At 49.2% G+C, this 20,362-nt stretch overlaps 1 protein-coding gene across 14 annotated transcripts in view; it reads right to left on the bottom strand.

The window, feature by feature from the left end:
• The window catches only part of LOC145536639 (F-box-like/WD repeat-containing protein TBL1X), a 250,623-nt gene that overhangs the window by 114,496 nt on the left and 115,765 nt on the right, over positions 1-20,362 (bottom strand). Inside the window, exon 1 of one of the 14 annotated variants that reach the window (XM_081566179.1) lies at positions 712-830. The exons of the other annotated variants lie outside the window; for them this stretch is intronic. The gene's annotated coding sequence lies outside the window, so the exon portion shown is untranslated. Of the gene's footprint in view, positions 1-711; positions 831-20,362 lie in introns of those variants that run through there. 14 annotated transcript variants of the gene reach the window in all.

Here is a 20,362-nt window from a genome sequence, read left to right on the forward strand (position 1 = left end):
TCTTCACAGGCATCTTTATCTCTTATCTCATTTATGTGGCCCCACCGTACAGCATGTGGAATCCTAGCCCCCTGACCAGGGATGGAACCTGTGCAGCGTTAAGGATGGAGTCCTAACCACTAGACGCCAGAGAAGGCCCCAGGCAGCCTCTGAGATGAGTCCAAGGAGCCCTACCCCCTGGCATCTGAACCCAGGAACCGCCCCAACCCACACTGACCACGATTGCTCTATGCGACCAACAGAATATGGCAAAAGGAACAGGACGTCACCTCTAGATCAGGCTGTGAAAGCACGTGGCTTCCAGCACTTTCTTTTTAATTTTTTTTAAGTTATTCTATTGTTATTTTATTTATGTTTGGCTGTGCCACGAGGCACATGGGGCCTTTAGTTCCCCATCCAGAGCTGGAACATTCCTTGCACTGGGATGTTAGAGTCTTAATCACTGCTCCACCGGGGAAGTCCCCAACACTGTCTTTCTCTCTCTTTCCCCTACTCTGCTCTCTCTCTCTCTCAATCACGCACTCTGGGGAAGCCAGGTCACGGGCAGCTCTGCAGAGACGGGAGAGAGTGAAGCCTCCCGCCAACTGCCACGTCCGTGAACCAGCTTGGGGTGGAGCCTCCAGCCCAGCACGAGGCTCAAGAGACTGGTCTTGGGGCCAACGCGCTGACGGCACCTCACGGGAGACCTCGAGCGGGAACACTCCAGCTCACCTGTGCTTGGATTCCTGAGTCTCAGAGCCCATGCGAGATGACCCCTGTCCGCAGTGTCCAGCATGGAATGCTGGGGTAACCTCTCACACCCCGATGGGTAAAGAACACAGGAGCTGGAACTGGGAACACGCTGGCAGACGTCAGAGAACACTGGCATAGAAACTAACCCCATTCATCCGCTCCCCCCAAGCCCTCCAAGCCAATTAGTTATCTAATTCCATTTGTTTGCCTTCAACCAAGCACACAAACACACAAACAGCTGCAAACGTAAGACCCAGAAAACTACATGCATCTATCTTGCCTCCATCACATAGTTCTCCTTCAGTAAAACCTGGGTCTACCAGGTAAACCATGTACGCTTAGAAATCACACTGATATCTTCACCCCTAAATCCCCAGCAATCACTTGCTCCCCTCAGCTAGGCATCTGCATGTCCGAATGGTACAAAAGTGGCATTTTTCCATTGCTGTTGTTTGTTCTTTAGTCGCTCAGTCATGTCCAGCTCTCTTGAAATCTCATGGGCTGTAGCCTGCCAGGCTCCTCTGTCCATGGGATTCTCCAGGCAAGAATACTGGAGTGGGTTGCCATGCCCTCCTCTAAGGGATCTTCCCGACCCAGAGATGGAACTCGTGTCTCTTGCATTGGCCTATGGGTTCTTTACCGAGCCACCATTTTCCATTCGATTGGAAGAAAAGTTCCTTCCAATCAAGCGTAAAGTTCTTGATTCAGTATGAGATGAATCCTAAACATGTCCACCTTATTTCTGCAAATTCTTGACGTAAGGAATTGAGATGCTGTGCTGTATGTTACATCATCGTTAAAGAGTTCACTCCAGTTGCTCAGTCGTGTCCAACTCTTTGCGACCCCAGGGACCACAGCACGTCAGGCCTCCCTGTCCATCACCAACTCCCGGAGTTTACTCAAACCCATGTCCATTGAGTCGGTGATGCCATCCAACCATCTCATCCTCTGTCGTCCCCTTCTTCTCCCGCCTTCAATCTTTCCCAACATCAGAGTCCTTTCAAAGGAGTCAGCTCTTCACATCAGGTGGCCAAAGTATTGGAGTTTCAGCTTCAGCATCAGTCCTTCCAATGAACACCCAGGACTGATCTCTTTAGGATGGACTGGTTGGATCTCCTTGCAGTCCAAGGGACTCTCAAGAGTCTTCTCCAACACCACAGTTCAAAAGCATCAATTCTTCGGCACTCAACTTTCTTTATAGTCCAACTTCACATCCATACGTGACCACTGGAAAAACCATAGCCTTGAGCAGACGAACCTTTGTTGGTAAAGTAATGTCTCTGCTTTTTAATATGCTGTCTAGGTTGTTAAAGAGTAGACTGACCTGAAAGAAGAGTCCCCACTTGTGGCTTTCAACTATTCTAGATTATTTTTCTCACAGGCAGAATTCCCGTTTCTGGTTAGTACTCACAGCAGCACCCAGAAATGGGGGATGTGCACATATTCTAACTGGGGCCCTAATTATGGAGCTGGATCGGCCTTGAGGGCTATAATTACGATGGGAAATCATATCCCCCGTTGTCCAAACTGCTACTGGAAGCTGACCGTGCAAGGCCCCAAGGTCCATCCCCGAGGGGTCAACAGGGTGACGGGGCACCCAGGTAACCTCCTGTTTACCACGTGAAGCCACCGTCGCCGAGAGAGGTGAACCCAAGGTCAAGGTTTCACCTGCCGCGCTCTGAGAACTTCCAAGTTCAGAGCGCTTCTGAGCAGACGTGCTGTTTGTTTAACACGTTTCCCTGAAAAGCGCCAGGAAGCCTTGAAATTATGTGGCAGACCCACTCCAGGATTCTTGGGCTTCCTTGGTGGCTGAGCTGGGCAAGAATCTGCCTGCAATGCTGGAGATCTGGGTTCAATCCCTGGGTTGGGAAGATCCCCTGGAGAAGGGAAAAGCTACCGACTCCAGTACCCTGGCCTGGAGAATTCCACGAGCCGTATAGTCTCCATGGGGTCACAAAGGGTCAGACGCGACTGAGAGACTTTCACTTTTGGCACCAACGAGTCTTCCACGGTGCAATTTCTTTCGGAGGAAACTGGACAAGACTCTGTGGACGGGCCTGGGGATTCCAGGCACCAAAACCATTCAGGGGCACAACTAGTTCTACCCTCGATCACCTCCGGTGGGAAAAGGAAGGGGGTTGCACTACAGACAGTGGGTTCTAGAGCCTCCCCTGGTGACTGAGGGCTTTGCACAGTCCACGTGACGTGGTTGCATCACGGAATATTCCAGGGACCAGGTAAGTGGGCCCACAGTCCACATGGACCATGCATTCTGGGGCCTCCCCTGGCAGCTGGGGGCTTCGCACAGTTAACGTCCCGCGGTTGCATCACGGAATATTCCAGGGACCAGGTTAAGCGGGCCCACAGTCTCCACTTCGTCCACTGCAACCCCCGAACCCCATCCTCGTAAGCAGCAGCCCTCCGGGCCAGTCTCAAGGGAAAGCCCACCACTTCCCGCTCGCCTGTGACCAAAAACAGGCTCCACGAACCGGCAAAGCCACCCACACCTCCGTGAACCGCGGCTCACGAAAAACCACCTCCTGACGGATAGGGCGTGAGAGCTCCCAGACCTTCCAGAAACATCAGGAAAGACACAATCCACCAGGGCTTCTGGGTGTGATGGTCACCCAGGCCCCGTAACAGCAGGCCTGGCGGGGGGCGGGGCGCCGCGCCTGCAGCCTGTTCTGTCGGCTCGTTCATTTAATTAAAGACAAAGAATTTATACCGGTTTGGATTTTTTCAGCCGCCCTGTAAATGGCCAAGGGTAAAGGGAGATCGCCACTGCTACGGGTTGAACTGGGCCCCCTCCCCAAAAAAGATATCTCGTGGTCCCAACCCCCTGGACACCTTAGAGTGCGACCTCATTTGAAAATAGGTCGTGGATAGAATTCATCAAGGTGAAATGCCAACTCAAAACCACCATGAGATACCACCTGATGCCTGTCAGACTGTTGAGCGTGGGCTCAGCCAGAGAGACAACGAATAACAAGCGTCGCCAACGATGGAGAGAAAAGGCAACCCGTACGATGATGCAGTGACGGTGGGAATGGAGACTGGTGCAGCTACTACGGAAAACAGTAAGGAGCTTCCCCAGAACATTAAAAATAGAACGATCGCACCACCTAGCCAATGCCACTTTTAGGCATTTTCCTGAAAAGACAAAAGCACAAAGCTGAAGAGATACACATACCCCTATGTTCACGGCACAATTATTTAGAATAGCCACGGTCTAGAAGCAACCTCAGCATCCATCGAGAGATGAACGGATAAAGAAAATGTCACACACACACACACACACACAGGAAAATGGCTCAGCCATGAAAAAAAGAATGAAATCTTGCCATCTGTGACCACAGGTATTCACTTCAGTTCAGTTCAGTCGCTCGGTCGTGACCGACTCTCCGCGACCCCGTGGACTGCAGCACGCCAGGCTTCCCTGTCCATCGCCAACTCCCCGAGCCTGCTCAAACTCGTGTCCATCAAGTCAGTGTAGGGTATGACATGAAACTCAGTAAGTCAAAGAGAAGTACTGCATGATTTCATTTACCCATAGAATCTAAAAATCGAAACGAGTGAGCAAAGGCAAAAAAACAGAAAGAGACTCATAAAAAGAGGTAGTTGGCAGGGGGCGGGTGGGGGGTGGTGTGAAGGTGAGTGAAATATATAAGGAAGCTTAAGAGGGACAAACTTCCAGCTACAAAGTGAGTCAAGGAGATGAAATGCAGAACCTGGGGAAGACGGTCAATGATAGTGTCATACGTTTGTATGGTGACGGATGGTAACTAGACTTGTGGCGATCGTTCTGTAATGTACAGAAATATCGAGTCATTATGTCATGTACCCAGAATTAACATACTGTTGCCAGGTCAATTTGGGCTTCCCTGGTGGCTCAGGTGGTAAAAGAATCAACCTGGGTTCGATCCCTGGGTTGGGAAGATCCCCTGGAGAAGGGAAGGTAACCCACTCCAGTGTTCTTGCCTGGACAATCCCATGGACAGAGGAGCCTGGCGGGCTACACAGTCCAAGGAGTCACAGAGTCAGACACGACTGAGCGAGTAACATTTTCACTACTTTCACGGCTCACCGTAGGTCAATTATATGTCAATAAAAGAGAAAAAGAAAATACATTCAATCACACACACAAAATCCATCAAATGAGGTCACAGTGGAGTGGGGCGGGCTCTTAACCCACTATGATGCTGTCCACGTAAGAAAATGACCCTGTGAACACAGAGACCCACAGACAAGGCGGAGATTAGGGTGACGTATGTGTAAGTCTAGGAACATCCAGGGTTGCCGGAAACCACGGAAGGTAGGAGACGGGCGAGAAAGGAGCCGGCCCAGAGCCTTCATCAGAGGGCCAGCCTGGTGACATCTCCATCTGAGACTTGTGGCCCCCAGGAATGAGAGAATGGACTCCTGCTGTTTTAAGTCACATGGCTTGTGGAATTTTATTAGGGCCCCGCTATGACCACTAAGTATCATGGCTTCTAATCTGCTTTATAATCAAGACAAGTGTTTATTAAAATGCTGTTTCCAAATGTAATGTAACAGCAATTTTCATAAGAGAAGACATTCACTTCTTTAAAAGAGAAAAAATAAAATCAAATAAGAGGAATTCCCTCACAGACTATCAGGGAATCCGTGCATAAGGAAAAGGTCCCTCTGGTCGGCTTTGGTCCTGGGTTGGGACTTCACACCTTCTCCACTCAGGTGGTCACCCCAACATTCAACCTCAATCACCTAGGCTTCCACCTCATACCCTCCACATCCTGGGAGGAAGCTGGGGTTCAGGTGGGGATGGAGCGGGACGAGTTACAAGATTCCACGTTACCGAGTTGACGTTTTCGGGGCCGAAAAATGCTGCCCACAAATGCACAGATCAAAAAGCATGCTTGTTTACATGACTGGTACCTACATGCGTGTCCATGCATGCATTGCTAAATCTTTCATAAGTTCTACTGTGTTTAACATCACTAGATAATTATTCTAAAAACCAAGGTGGTGTGTGGGTTTGAGACCAACAGGAGAGGCCCTCGAACTCCAGTTCAACCAGGCCCCCAGGGTCCATGACAACAAACCACAGCACGGATGAGAAATCATCACACAAAATGAGCAATGTCTCTATTCCTCCCAGTAATGAGCCCTCTTGAAGAATTAATTAAAAATTCTCACATGGCTTCTCTGAAAGCAGAAAGGTGGGCTTCTTGAGGGGGGGCAGAAACTAGCTCATATTGGTGTGCGTGCTTATTCACCCACCTTTACTCTCACGATTTAGGAAGTCTGCAAAGTCAAGGGATTTTCATGGACTCCGGGAGTTCTCCAGTGTTATCAGTCAATGCATCACGCTTCCCGTTTACCAGGACTGAAGAGTCCACCAGGATTAAGTTCCATATGTGATTAAGAGCTAAGTCTGCTTAGTCAGCCATAAAAAAGAACAAAATAACGCCGTTTACAACACTATAGACCCAGAGAAGGTCGAACTGAGTGAAGTATCTCAGACACGGAAAGACCAATATCATATGATTATCATTCATATGCAGAAGCTAAAAAAAAACCAAAAACTGGTACAAATGAATGTTTTTACAAAATAAAAGAGAGTCACAGATGTACGAAACAAACTTATGGTTACCAGGAGCTGGGGTGGGGAGAAAAAATTGAGAGACTGAAATTAACATACACACTACTACATATAAAATAGGTAACTAACAAGAACCTACCGTATAGCACTGAGAACTCTACCCAACACTCTGTGATGGCTCACATGGGAAAAGAATTTGAAAAAGAATGGATATATGTGTATGTATAACTGATTCACTTCGCTTTACATCTGAAACTAACACAACACTGCAAATCAATTATAATCCAATTTTTAAAAAAATCTACCGTTTGAACTTCTGGATTCTGTTATTCCATGAGCAGTCAACCAAGACCAATTATCAGAAAGAACAAAGGACACCACCTTGAGGCTTTCCTGATATTTATAAAAGCAAAAAGACACAGCCTATCATCATTTATTAAACAGCATCTATCTTACAAGAGGGGGCTTCCCTGATAGCTCAGCTGGTAAAGAATCTGCCTGCAATGCAGGAGACCCTGGTTTAATTCCTGGGTCGGGAAGATCTCCTGCAGAAGGGAAAGGCTACCGACTCCACTATTCTGGCCTGGAGAATTCCATGGACTCTACAGACCATGGGGCTGCAAAGAAAGATGGGGTTTCTGGTTTTAGAAAAGGCAGAGAAACCAGAGATCAAATTGCCAACATCTGCTGGGTCACTGAAAAAGCAAGAGAGTTCCAGAAAAACATCTACTTCTGCTTTACTGACTACGTCAAAGCCTTTGATTGTGTGGATCACGATAAACTGTGGAAAATTCTTAAAGAGATGGGAATACCAGACCACCTGACTTGCCTCTTGAGAAATCTGTAGGCAGGTCAGGAAGCAACAGTTAGAACTGGACATGGAACAACAGACTGGTTCCAAACAGGGAAAAGAGTATGTCAAGGCTGTATATTGTCACCCTGCTTATTTAACTTATATGCAGAGCACATCATGAGAAATACTGGGCTGGATGAAGCACAAGCTGGAATCAAGATTGCCGGGAGAAATATCAATAACCTCAGATATGCAGATGACACCACACTTATGGCAGAAAATGAAGAAGAACTAAAGAGTCTCTTCATGAAACTGAAAGAGAGTGAAAAAGTTGGCTTAAAACTCAACATTCAGAAAACTAAGATCATGGCATCTGATCCCATCACTTTATAGCAAATAGATGGAAACAGTGGAAACAGTGACAGATGTTATTTTGGGGGGCTCCAAAATCACTGCAGATGGTGACTGCAGCCATGAAATTAAAAGACGCTTACTTCTTGGGAAAAAAGTTATGACCAACCTAGACAGCATATTAAAAAGCAGAGACGTTACATTGTCGACAAAGGTCCATCTAGTCAAGGTTATGGTTTTCCAGTAGTCAGGTATGGATGTGAGAGCTGGACGGTGAAGAAAGCTGAGCACCAAAGAACTGATGCTTTTGAACTGTGGTGTTGGAGAAGACTCTTGAGAGTCCCTTGGACTGCAAGGAGATCCAACCAGTCCATCCTAAAGGAGATCAGTCCTGAATATTCATTGGAAGGACTGATGCTAAAGCTGAAGCTCCAATACTTTGGCCACCTGATGCAAAGAACCAACTCATTGGAAAAGACCCTGATGTTGGGAAAGATTGAAGGCAGGAGGAGAAGGGGACGACAGAGGATGAGATGGCTGGATGGCATCACCGACTCGATGGACGTGAGTTTGAGTAAACTCCGGGAGTTGGTGATGGACAGGGAGGCCTGGCATGCTGCGGTTCATGGGGTCGCAAAGAGTCGGACACAACTGAGCAACTGAACTGAACTGATCGTTATTCATATATGAGAAAAAAAGCTGAAGACATTTTAGTCAACTCTACAACTTGATGGACGTGAGTTTGAGCAAGCTCTGGGAGACGGTGATGGATAGGAAAGCCTGGCGTGCTGCAGTCCATGGGGTTGCAGAGTTGGACACGACTGAGCAAACAACAGACCCAATACATGTTATCCATCTGGTCAGAAAGAAACTACCTCGAGTTTAGCTCATTAATCAACTATCATTTTAAAAATACATTTTGACGTTCAACTTCCAAGCCAAGTATTTCAAAGCAGATGAGCTCTGAATCCACAACCAGTGACTCGCTTTAGACGCAGTTTCATGACGAAGGTCTCCGAGCCCAGGAATTCTCAGAACCAAGCAGAAGGGCTTGTAGGGGATTACAAATTGACCTCGGTCAGAAAAATGGTGGTGAGACAAGCTGAAATCCCAACATGCCCAGTCTACAAGGGAAGGAGAGGAACCTGAAGACAGCTGTGTCCTGAATGATCACTGACTGTTCCTTGCAGTCACTGCACTGAGCTTCTGTAGCACCATAATACGTTACAGATGGTTCTGCAAGATGGCACACGGCACAATACTGCCATCGGTCACTAACTATCTCTTTGCAAAAAAATAGAAAGCGTTTGCCTATGATCATGATGACAAGAAGGAAAAACGCCATCAGGGGGCTGCATCATGCCCAGGTTCCAGTGGACATGACCAGCATTTCAGTTTCACTCCGGGCACACAGCAATGGGTCAGGGCTGCCAATGCTTGCACGTCCTTCCCTGGGATCTCACGCTGGCCACTCGAGACTCTGAAGCCCTTCACCGCACCCCTCATCGGAGGAGTGGGAGAGTGGCCCTGGTAGACTGAATGAGGAAGTGGGGATCCCGAGAGCGTGAAATGAGAGGGTCCGGATGAAACACATCAAAGACATCACGACATCATCTGCACGTCACATCTCCAGGGGAGTGGACGTCCCAGGTCACACTTGGAGGGGAGTCAGTGTCTGCTGCTCCCTTCCAGAAACAAGCTCTGTTCTTACGGAGGCTGCGCAAAGCTGGACAGCCGTCTGCAACCTCTGCCATTCACGTCATAGAACACCCCACACGTGTAACCCAGCCCGGGGAGCACATTCCTCCAGGGGAGGCCAGCCCTCACCCAAACACCCCTTCGTCAAATCTCCACGGGGCCCACTCGCGGGCACCAGGATGTCAGCACGATTTGACCCAGATGTCCACGCTGGTCCATCTGTGAGGACACAGAGTAGCTGGTGAAGGTCAATGGTGGGGCACAGGGTGCCATCCTCCAGGCTCCGAGCTGCCCCTCCCAGATTTCTGCCACCCCCCAGAGTCTCGGACTCCTCTGCTGTGAAAGGTAATGCCTCGGGATTTCCCCGGTGGGCTGGTGACTGGAAATCTGCCTGTCAAGGCAGGGGACACAGGCTCTGTCCCTGGCCTGGGAGGATTCCACATGCTGCGGGGCAAGTAAGCCCAGGTACCACAAGTACTGAGTCCGCATGCCACAAGTACTGAGTCCGCATGCCACAAGTACTGAGCCCCTGTGCCACAAGTACTGAGCCCCCGTGCCATAAGTACTGAGCCCCCGTGCCACAAGTACTGAGCCCCCGTGCCACAAGTACTGAGCCCCCGTGCCACCACTACTGAGCCCATGTACTGCCACTACTGAAGCCTGTGCGCCTTAGAGCCTGTGCTCAGCAACAAGAGACGCCACCATAATGAGAAACCCACGCACTGCAACAAAGAGTAGCCCCCGCTTGCTGCAACCAATATCCAGCAGAGATAAAAACAAAACAAATTTTTAAACAAAAAGTTTTCTAGTTGATATACAAACATTTTTCTATAAAAAAAAAAAAAAGGTAACGCCCTAGAACACAGACTGATTGCTTCATTCTCTATTCAACCAACTCCTGAGTGGCCCCTTAGGTGCCTATAACTCAGTCCACATGCCCTAACCGGTCTTTACTCCCTCTACCAAGAAAGAAGACTCGTCCCTCCGCTCCCACGTGACTGAGGGGTCTGGCCATTTTCAGGCCTGCCCGGTCCAATCAGATGATTAAAAAAAAAATGAAGCTTTATTTATCGGTGTACCTCCCGTGCCCAGCACAGCACCCGATCCACACAAAAACACTCAGCACGGGTTGGTTGCACCGAATTAAATTCAGATATAATATTATGAAAACACTCTATGATGAAGCATGGCTTTGCACGAGCAAGTTTTTACGACTCAAGTGCCTGTCAACAAGCATTTCCAACGGGGGTCAGCAATGCTTACCAATATTACCTAAGTGGAGGGGTCAAGAGTCTTTTCTCTTTGAAGGAATGTTGCTCTCGTATTTTCTCCAAGCTGTGATGACCTGCTGGGTTTCCATCACAGGCAGTTAAAAGCAAATGAAGACCTAGGGAGTTTTATCGATCCAATCGAGAGACACAGCAGTGCCAAAGATTGATTTCCCATCAAGGATGCAGGGTGAATACATCCCTATGATAGCGGACAACCGCAGACCGGACAGGCGTTCTCATTGGGTCCTTCCAGCCTCTCCCATGCTTGTGTGGGGTCACTTTCCCATTGTATAAAGATCTCCCCAAAGGGGAAGTGTTAGGAATACTCTAGAGAAGTCCAATGTTCACAATCTTTTTTTAAAAATAGAGATAGCATTTAAAGCCATTTACTAATCCATTCATTTATCGACCAAATATTTGGCATGCATCTATAGGGCTTCCCCAGTCACATCCACAGTGGGGTATCGTTTTTGCTTTGGCTCCATCCCATATTCTTTCTGGAGTTATTTCTCCACTGATCTCCATTAGCATATTGGGCACCTACTGACCTGGGGAGTTCATCTTTCAGTGTCCTATCTTTTTGCCTTTTCATACTGTTCATGGGGTTCTCAAGGCAAGAATACTGAAGTATGAAAAAAGCTAGTTGAGGTGATGGAATTCCAGTTGAGCTATTTCAAATCCTCAAAGGTGATGCTGTGAAAGTGCTGCATTCGATATGCCAGCAAATTTGGAAAACTCAGCAGTGGCCACAGGACTGGAAAAGGTCAGTTTTCGTTCCAATCCCAAAGAAAGGCAATGCCAAAGAATGCTCAAACTACTGCACAATTGCACTCATCTCACACGCTAATAAAGTAATGCTCAAAATTCTCCAAGCCAGGCTTCAGCAATACGTGAACCGTGAACTTCCAGATGTTCAAGCTGGTTTTAGAAAAGGCAGAGGAACCAGAGATCAAATTGCCAATATCCGCTGGATCATTGAAAAAGCAAGAGAGTTACAGAAAAACATCTACTTCTGCTTTATTGACTATGCCAAAGCCTTTGACTGTGTGGATCACAATGAACTGTAGACAATTCTGAAAGAGATGGGAATACCAGACCATCTGACCTGTCTCTTGAGAAACCTGTATGCAGGACAGGAAGCAACAGTTAGAACTGGACATGGAAAGACTGGTTCCAAATAGGAAAAGGAGTACGTCAAGGCTGTATATTGTCACCCTGCTTATTTAACTTATATGCAGAGTACATCATGAGAAACACTGGGCTGGAAGAAACACAAGCTGGAATCAAGATTGCCGGGAGAAATATCAATAACCTCAGATATGCGGATGACACCACCCTTATGGCAGAAAGTGAAGAAGAACTAAAGAGCCTCTTGATGAAGGTGAAGGAGGAGAGTGAAAAAGTTGGCTTAAAGCTCAACGTTCAGAAAACTAAGATCATGGCATCGGGTCCCATCACTTCATGGGAAATAGATGGGGAAACAGTGGCAACAGTGTCAGACTTTATTTTTTGGGGCTCCAAAATCACTGCTGATGGTGATTGCAGCCATGAAATTAAAAGACACTTACTCCTTGGAAGGAAGGTTATGGCCAACCTAGATAGCATATTTAAAAGCAGAGACATTACTTTGCCAACAAAGGTCTGTCTAGTCAAGGCTGTGGTTTTTCCAGTGGTCATGTATGGATGTGAGAGTTGGATGGTGAAGAAAGCTGAGCGCCGAAGAATTGATGCTTTTGAACTGTGGTGTTGGAGAAGACTCTTGAGAGTCCCTTGGAGTGCAAGGAGATCCAATCAATCCATCCTAAAAGAGATCAATCCTGGTTGTTCATTGGAAGGTCTGATGTTGAAGCTGAAACTCCAATACTTTGGCCACCTCATGCGAAGGGTTGACTCATTGGAAAAGACCCTAATGCTGGGTAGGATTGGGGGCGGGAGGAGAAGGGGACAAGAGAGGATGAAATGGTTGGATGGCATCACCGACTCGATGGACATGGGTTTGGGTAGACTCCGGGAGTTGGTGATGGACAGAGAGCCCTGGCGTGCTGTGATTCATGGGGTCGCAAAGAGTCGGACACGACTGAGCGACTGAACTGAAATGACAGGGCTTCCCAGGCTTCCCAGTGGGAAAGAATTGGCCTGCCAATACAGGAGATACGGGTTCAATCCCTGGGTCGGGAAGATCCCCTGGAGGAGGAAATGACAACCCACTCCACTTTCTTGCTGGAAAATCCCATGGACAGAGGAGCCTGGTGAGCTACAGTCCATGGGGTCACAAAAAGTGGTACATGACTGAGCAACTGAACACACACTCACGGCACGCATCTACTGTACACTAGACACTGTTTTAAAAAATGTTTTTTAAAGTCTTTATTGATTCTGTTACAATACTGCGTCTGTTTTATATTTTGGTCCTTCGGCCACGAGTCATGTGGGATCCCAGCTCTATGACCAGGAACAGAACCTGTACTGCCTGCATTGGAAGGCAAAGTCTTAACCAGTGGACCGCCAGGGAAGTCCTTTTAGGAGCAGGGCATTTAAATAAAATAGCTAAAAAAAAACATTTTTTTTAAATACCTACTTTGTTGAAGCTACATTCTATTTTTTTTTTTTAACTTTTTATTTTGTATTGGGGTATAGGCAGTTAACAGTGCTGTGACAGTTTCAGATGGACAGCAAAAGGATTCAGCTACAGTATCCATGTATCCACTCTCCCCCAAACCTTTCTCCCACCCACACACCATGTTCATGATCTTTCCTTAAAGGAATCACGGCCCCTGTAGCTACTTGAAAACTTGCAAAGTGGCAGGGCCCGTCCTGTATTGTGCTTCAGCGTGCTGCAAAAAAAAACAAAGCCTGGGCTCCACCATCTAATTCCTCATCCTCACCAGCAACCGGAGCCTGGTAGGAAGACACACATTTCCATTTCTCATCACCGCTACAGCTTTCCTGTGAACCCAGGAGAGCTTTGACCCTTCCAGTCCCCACCAGGGAGCCCCAGTTGGGGGTGGGTCTCAAGTCCAAGCTCAAGGAAGAGTTTCCCAGGGGCAGCCTGCCTGGCAGAACACCCCGCAGGTCTCTTAGAAGCGCACAGCCAGCCCTGGCCCAACACAACCCTGGGCGCTTGTCAGTGTCTCTGTTTCTCTTCCACCTCTTAACGTCTGTGAGTGCTCGGATATCACCCATCACAGGACACAGACCTTTATTATGCCTCCCACTGAGAATACTTCCGTATCCCGCGCCAAGTTATTCACGGAAGATTCTACGCTTGGCCATTCACGATGGATCGGTGTTATTGCTACATTCAGGTGACGCGATAAAGATCAAGAGAAAAGCAACAAGGAAACCCTCTTTCTCCTTGGGCTCTAATACATGATGTAGTTGACTCTTGAGATCAAGATGCGTGTGTGCGTGCAAAGTCACTTCAGTTGTGTCGGACTCTTTGCAACCTCATGAACTGCAGCCCGCCAGCCTCCTCTGTCCACGGGATTCTCCAGGCAAGAATACTGGAGTGGGTTGCCATTCCCTTCTCTAGGGGATGTTCCTGACCCAGGGATCAAACCTAAGTCTCTTGTGACTCCAGCATTGGCAGGCAGGTTCGTTATCACTAGCGCCACCTGAAGGAGAACAGTGCCTAAAGACAGGACCAGGGTGGGCTCAGAATTCCTTGCTCAGGTTTTTGCTTCAATAAAACATCTGAGTGTGCAGCAGCGGGGGCTGGGCCAGGCCAAGGGCCGTCCCACGGTACAACTTCCAAAGGACACACACTCTGGACTCAAGGGCTGCTCGATCTAAATATTTCCCATAAATTTTGGGCATATCATGCATTTCTTTCTTTTTTTTAAAAAAAAAAAGAAGCATTGTATCAGTGTCTATCATGCCCAGTGACTTTCGGCATTCAGAATATATTCTGATCGGTGGGTGGCTGAGTATGTGTGTGGGCTAGAAAACCGTGAGAGAGTGGGCATTCACTCTTGTTTCCAATTAATATCTCTGGGAGTAAAAAATGCCCCCAGAATTTCACAACATAAATGAGAGGCCAAGAATTCTATAGGGTCCACTGTCGGGGCAGTTCAGTCCTCTGACGTGACAACAAGGCTCACATTCTAAAATAAAGCAGCAGATATGCTTCAACTCCAGAGAAGGCAATAGCACCCCTCTCCAGTACTCTTGCCTGGAAAATCCCACGGACGGAGGAGCCTGGTGGGCTGCAGTCATGGGGTCGCTAAGAGTCGGACACGACTGAGCGACTTCTCTTTCACTTTTCACTTTCATGCCCTGGGGAAGGAAATGGCAACCCACTCCAGTGTTCTTGCCTGGAGAATCCCAGGGACAGCGGAGCCTGGTGGGCTGCCGTCTATGGGGTCGCACAGAGCCGGACACGACTGAAGTGACTTAACAGCATGCCTCAACTCTCTGTTGTTGCTCAGTCGCTCAGTCGTGTCTGACTCTTTGCGACCCCGTGGACTGCAGCACGCCAGGCTTCCCTGTCCTTCGCGATCTCCTGAAGTTCGCTCAAACTCATGTCCATCGAGTCAGTGAGGCCATCCAACCATCTCATCCTCTGTCATCCCCTTCTCCTCCCGCCTTCAATCTTTCCCAGCATCAGGGTCTTTTCAAACGAGTCAGTTCTTTGCATCAGGTGGACAAAGGATTGGAGTTTCATTTCAACATCAGTCCTTCCAATGAATATTCAGGACTGATTTCCTTCAGGAAGGACCGGTTGGATCTCCTTGCAGTCCAAGGGACTCTCAAGAGTCTTCTCCAACACCACAGTTCAAAAGCATCCATTCTTTGGCTCAGCTTCAAGCCTGAAGGCTTTTAAACACCCTTCTCCGTTTCTATCAGTGTTGAGTCTATATTTCTAATTTGCTTTACCCTGGGTCCTTGTATCCACTGAGGACTTAAGTCTCTCCCTTAATGATTGGTCTCATCTATGACTTTTTCTTCATGAATGTTTGAGCATCAGTGTCAATTATGTAAAGCCTCCACCTGATTATGCATAACGAGATGCTCCAGGCGAGATGGGTGTTAAGGTAAACCATGGTGTGGGGGTTCAGGGTCCCCCACCAGCTTACTCCCTGGGGTTCCCCAAGAAGGCTGGGGGGTACTGCAAGCCCACTCCACCAGGACACGGCTCTCCCTACTTGGGCTGGACACCTGCAGCTCCTGTGTCTCGGTGTTGCTGCTGTTTAGTCGCTCAGTCGTGTCCGACTCTTTGCAACCCCACGGACTGTAGCCCGCCAGGCTCCTCTGTCCCTGGGATTCTCAAGGCAAGAAACTGGAGTGGGTTACCATTCCCTGCTCCAGGAGATCTTCCAGACCCAGGGGACTGAACTCAGGTCTCCTGGAGCATCGGTTCTTGGATTCTCTTACCACTGAGCCACCTGGGAAGCCCAACTGCTCCACATCCTTTCATTGAGGTCAGCCAAGTGAATTGTCTGCCTTTATGAATCAAAAAAGACAGCTACAGGACGATTCTGGGCACGTTATGGACTCCTGTGTATACCCTGGCGACAAACCTCACCCATACTCAGGTTCATAGCTGGAAAGCCCTGTGATGACTTCCCATCCTCTCACACGTGTCCAGCAAAGACCCCCACACACACCCACCAGCCTCCATGAACAACTTGAAAGGGAAAACCGAAAGTGTTAGCTGCTCAGTCCTGTCCGGCTCTTTGCGGCCCCATGGACTGCAGTCCACCAGGCTCCTCCATCCGTGGAAATCTCCAGGCAAGAGTACTGGAGTGGGTTACCATCCCCTCTTCCAGGGGATCTTCCCGACCCAGGGGATGGAACCCACGGCCTCCTGCATTGGCAGGCGGATTCTTTACCGTCTGAGCCACCAGGGAAGAAGCCATGGAATGAGTTTAAAGCGAAATCTAAAACAAGATGAAACTCATGCATCCCAGAGAGGGTGACGCGAGATGCTGACGTGTGCGTTTCCAAAGACTACAAGAAAGGAGGTCATTGTCAGTGGGCGGCACTCTAGACGGTGGGGAGTGAGGACCTCAGGGTTCCCCTTTTGCCCCTGCAAGACAGTGAGCCAGATCCCGGGGGCCGCTTAACTCCCCCTGAACAGAAGAAGCCACACAGAGAGGGAAGGGCGTTTAATGGATGGCTTCAGAACCTCAGAGATGGCAGGCTGGGGGTTCCCACCCGGGCGGTGATGCACACCCAGGAGGCTGGACCCTGTCCGCGGACATTGTGGGCTGTCCCGGGCAGAAACAAGGATGCGGGGGGGGGGGGGGGGGGCGGGTGGCTCCTCCTGGCGAGGGGTCTGGCGGGGGCTGGCCTACCCACCAGCCTCCACCCACGAGAAAAACTGGGAGCACTCTTACCCCAGTTGTTCAAAACCACCTGCATCTCCAGACCCTGCCTGATGGCCCCAATCGGAGGCAAAACCTCCTTGGTGTCGTCCTACAGGGAACAGCCGACTTTGCTGACCTGACCGACTTTGCTGACCCGTGCGTACGACAGATGCTCAAGACTTTAGATGGCTGGCTGGCGTGAAAAATAATAATAAGCATTTCTCATCTTCCCTACGAGCCGTAAGCAGCTTGACAAGAGCCACATCTAAGCGTCCTGGCTCAGCATTTTCAAAGTACTTGTGAAACACTTCACATCCACTCTTCACTAATGAAGCCACGCGTCTGCCTGCAACGTCTTCCTAGTCGTGAGTGCGTCTGCTCTCTCCCTAGACTAAACAGTCTCCCTGTGATTTTATTTACAAAATCAACTGTGCCGAGTGCAGGTGAACGTGAAAGGTCACCAAGCGCAGACTGCAAAAAATGTAAATAAGATAACCCACAGCTGACTGGGTTTCTGTGTACTTGACGTTCAGCCCTCCTTAAGTTTGGGAGAACTGACTGTATGTCAAGGATGACATTGAAACAGAATTGCCTAAACCTTCAGGAAGTACTGTTCCCGACACGGTTTGCATGATTTCATGGCACACTGCTCCACGTGCAGCAGACTGGAGGGATACCGTTACCAGATGTGAGCTGAGAGAATCTGGCACTGTATTCGACTCAGGCTGGTGACCAAACCCACCCGGGGCGCTGGCACACGAAAAAGAAAGACCACCTCAATTTATAAGCTCTGCTTGGTTCCCCTGCTACTGTTCAATTCTTCCACTGTCCCAGGGGTCTGAGCCACAGTTCCAGATTCCCTTTCACGTTTGCCGACCTCTCCCTAAAAGCCAGCAAGACGTTGGCAAGGAGGCTGTCTGAAACACGGCGGCACCCAGGAGCCATGCAGCCAGCCATTGGATCAAGGGAATTATTTATTATATGAACCCTCTACATTGAAACCCTGAAGCCAGGTTAACATTTGGGCAAAAAGGTATTTACATTTCATGCACGGAATAATGAGCGCCCCCTTATCAACAAAGCTGTTAAGCCACTTCGTTGCCAGCAAACGGAAATAAAGCGTGATACAGCCATCTAACCTTATTACTGGCAAGGAAACCTTCAGGACTCTCGAGTCGTGGGACCATTACCCAGCCACCCGCGGCCTTGGGCGCTCTGTCGTGTCGAACTCCTTGTGACCCCCTGGACTGTAGCCCTCTAGGCTCCTCTGTCCGTGGGATTCTCCAGGCAAGAGTACTGGAGTGGGTGGCCATTTCCACCTCTAGGGGATCTTCCCGACCCGGGGATCAAATCTGTGTCTCTTGCACAGCCAGGCAGATTCTTTCCCACTGGGCGAGCCCCGTTTTTGACCGTGTCAGACGGGGGTGTAAGAACCACCGTGTATCTTACACGGCGGAGGGGACAGACCACGCACAGACTCGGGACACGGGTTTGCCCCCTCACTTGGACACTCTGAAGCCCCCTCCCCATTCACCAGGATGCCAAATTTCCACTCCCTGCAAAACCTGATTTCTATAACCTCACTAAAATAAAAGCACAGCTGTGCAAACACACAGGTGAGAAAGGAAAACACTGCCGAAGCGAGAGGCTTTGCACAGGCAGGGTGGGCACCTGGCCAGGTCTGTTCCAGTCTGTTTGGATGTGTCTACATCTTAACATCACGGAACTTATACTTGGTTCGACTGAAACTCTGCCCCAGAGCGGGGCTTCCCAGGTGGCTCCGTGGTCAAGAAGCCCCCTGCCAGTGCAGGAGACAGAAGAGACGTGGGTTCGATCCCTGGGCTGGGAAGATCCCCCTGGAGGAGGAGACGGCGACCCACTCCAGCGTTCTTGCCTGGAGAATCCCCCAGACAGAGAGGAGCCCGGTGGGCTACAGTCCGTGGGGTCGCAAAGAGTCGGACACGACCGAAGTGACTGAGTCCGCACGCACGCACTGCTCTGGAGACCTCTGAAAATGTGACATCTCCACTCGGGTAGCTGACACCGAGGTGATAGTGAAATGCAAGTTCTGAAATTTCAAGATGCTCTTAAAGCAGTCTGCCTCAGACACAGGAAACACAAGTTGTGCCGCAGGGAGAGTTGGGAAAGCTCGCAAGAATACACGTATATGCTAATAAATTGGAGAGATGAAAACGAAATAAACCCACTGAGGTATGACACAGTGATTCTAGTCTGTGGCTCTTAAAAAAAAAAAAAAATTTTGTCTGAACATGTCTCTAATCTCCGAAGACAATACAAGGATCCCTCGAGGCTAAAAATGTATTTCCTGTGGCTTCTTGAGAAGTTAAGCTCCGAAATACTTCTCCCCTCTCTAGGCAAGGCATGGCAAAAATGCAGGTTCAGTCACTCAGTTGTGTCTGACTCTGTACAACCCCACGGTCGTACATGGGGTCCACCAGGCTCCTCTGTCCATGGGATGCTCCAGGCAAGAATACCGGAGTGGGTTGCCATTCCCTTCTCCCAGGGATCTTCCCGACCCAGGGATCGAACCCGCATCTCCTGGAGCTCCTGCATTGGCGGGCAGGTTCTTTACTGCTGAGCCACCCGGGAAGTCCACCACTAAGATGGCTAAGGGCAAATTTCTAGAAGAGACCCCAGAGAGAGAGTAAAGCAGAATGGGGGAGGCAGAGAAGGCTGCATTAATACGGAATGCTGTTACTGGGAAATTTTCCCCGTGACTAAGTACTGGTAATACCAACACTATCAAATGATGGCCAAGAAATCCCTGAGAACTAACACATACTCCTCCCTGCCTCAAAATGTACCCGGACACAACTGTGTTCCTTTTAGAATGAAGTGAAGTCAAGTGAAAGTCGCTCAGTCGTGTCCGACTCTTTGCAACCCCATGGAATCCTCCAGGGAATTCATGCAGTCCATGGAATTCTCCAGGCCAGAATCCTGGAGTGGGTAGCCTTTCCCTTCTCCAGGGGAATCTTCCCATCCCAGGGATCGAAGCCAGGTCTTCTGCATTGCAGGCGGATTCTTTACCAGCTGCACCACCAGGGAAGCCCAAGAATACTGGAGTGGGTAGCTGTTTCCTTTCTCTAGAGGATCTTCCCAACCCAGGGATCGAAGCCAGGTCTTCTGCATTGCAAGCGGATTCTTTACCAGCTGAGCTATCAGGGAAGCCCCCTTTTAGAACACAGATACGTAAAACCGGGGACATTATTACAGTAATATACGCACGGATATAAAAAATTCTTGGAGGTGCTTTCTCAGGAATCTCAAACAAGTTCACCCTGCTCTATAAATGCTGCTCCTTCCCAAGAAAATCTTCCCTGGTGGCTCAGACGGTAAAGCATCTGTCTACAGTGCAGGAGACCCCGGTTTGATCCCTGGGTTGGGAAGATCCCCTGGAGAAGGGAGGGGCAACCCACTCCAGTATTCTGGCCTGAGAATCCCATGGATGGAGGAGCCGGGCGGGCTACAGTCCACGGGGTCGCAGAGAGTTGGACACGACTGAGTGACTTCAGTTTTCCTAAGCAATGCCTGTTAGCACCTCTCTGGGGTCCCAGGAGGGCGGGATGGTCCTTAGCGGGGAGCTCGGGCAGTATCGGGTGGGGGTGTT

Source organism: Giraffa tippelskirchi, chromosome X (genome assembly GCF_054371585.1).
Source record: "Giraffa tippelskirchi isolate mGirTip1 chromosome X, T2T-mGirTip1v1.2.pri, whole genome shotgun sequence".
NCBI classification, from domain to species: Eukaryota; Metazoa; Chordata; class Mammalia; order Artiodactyla; family Giraffidae; genus Giraffa; species Giraffa tippelskirchi.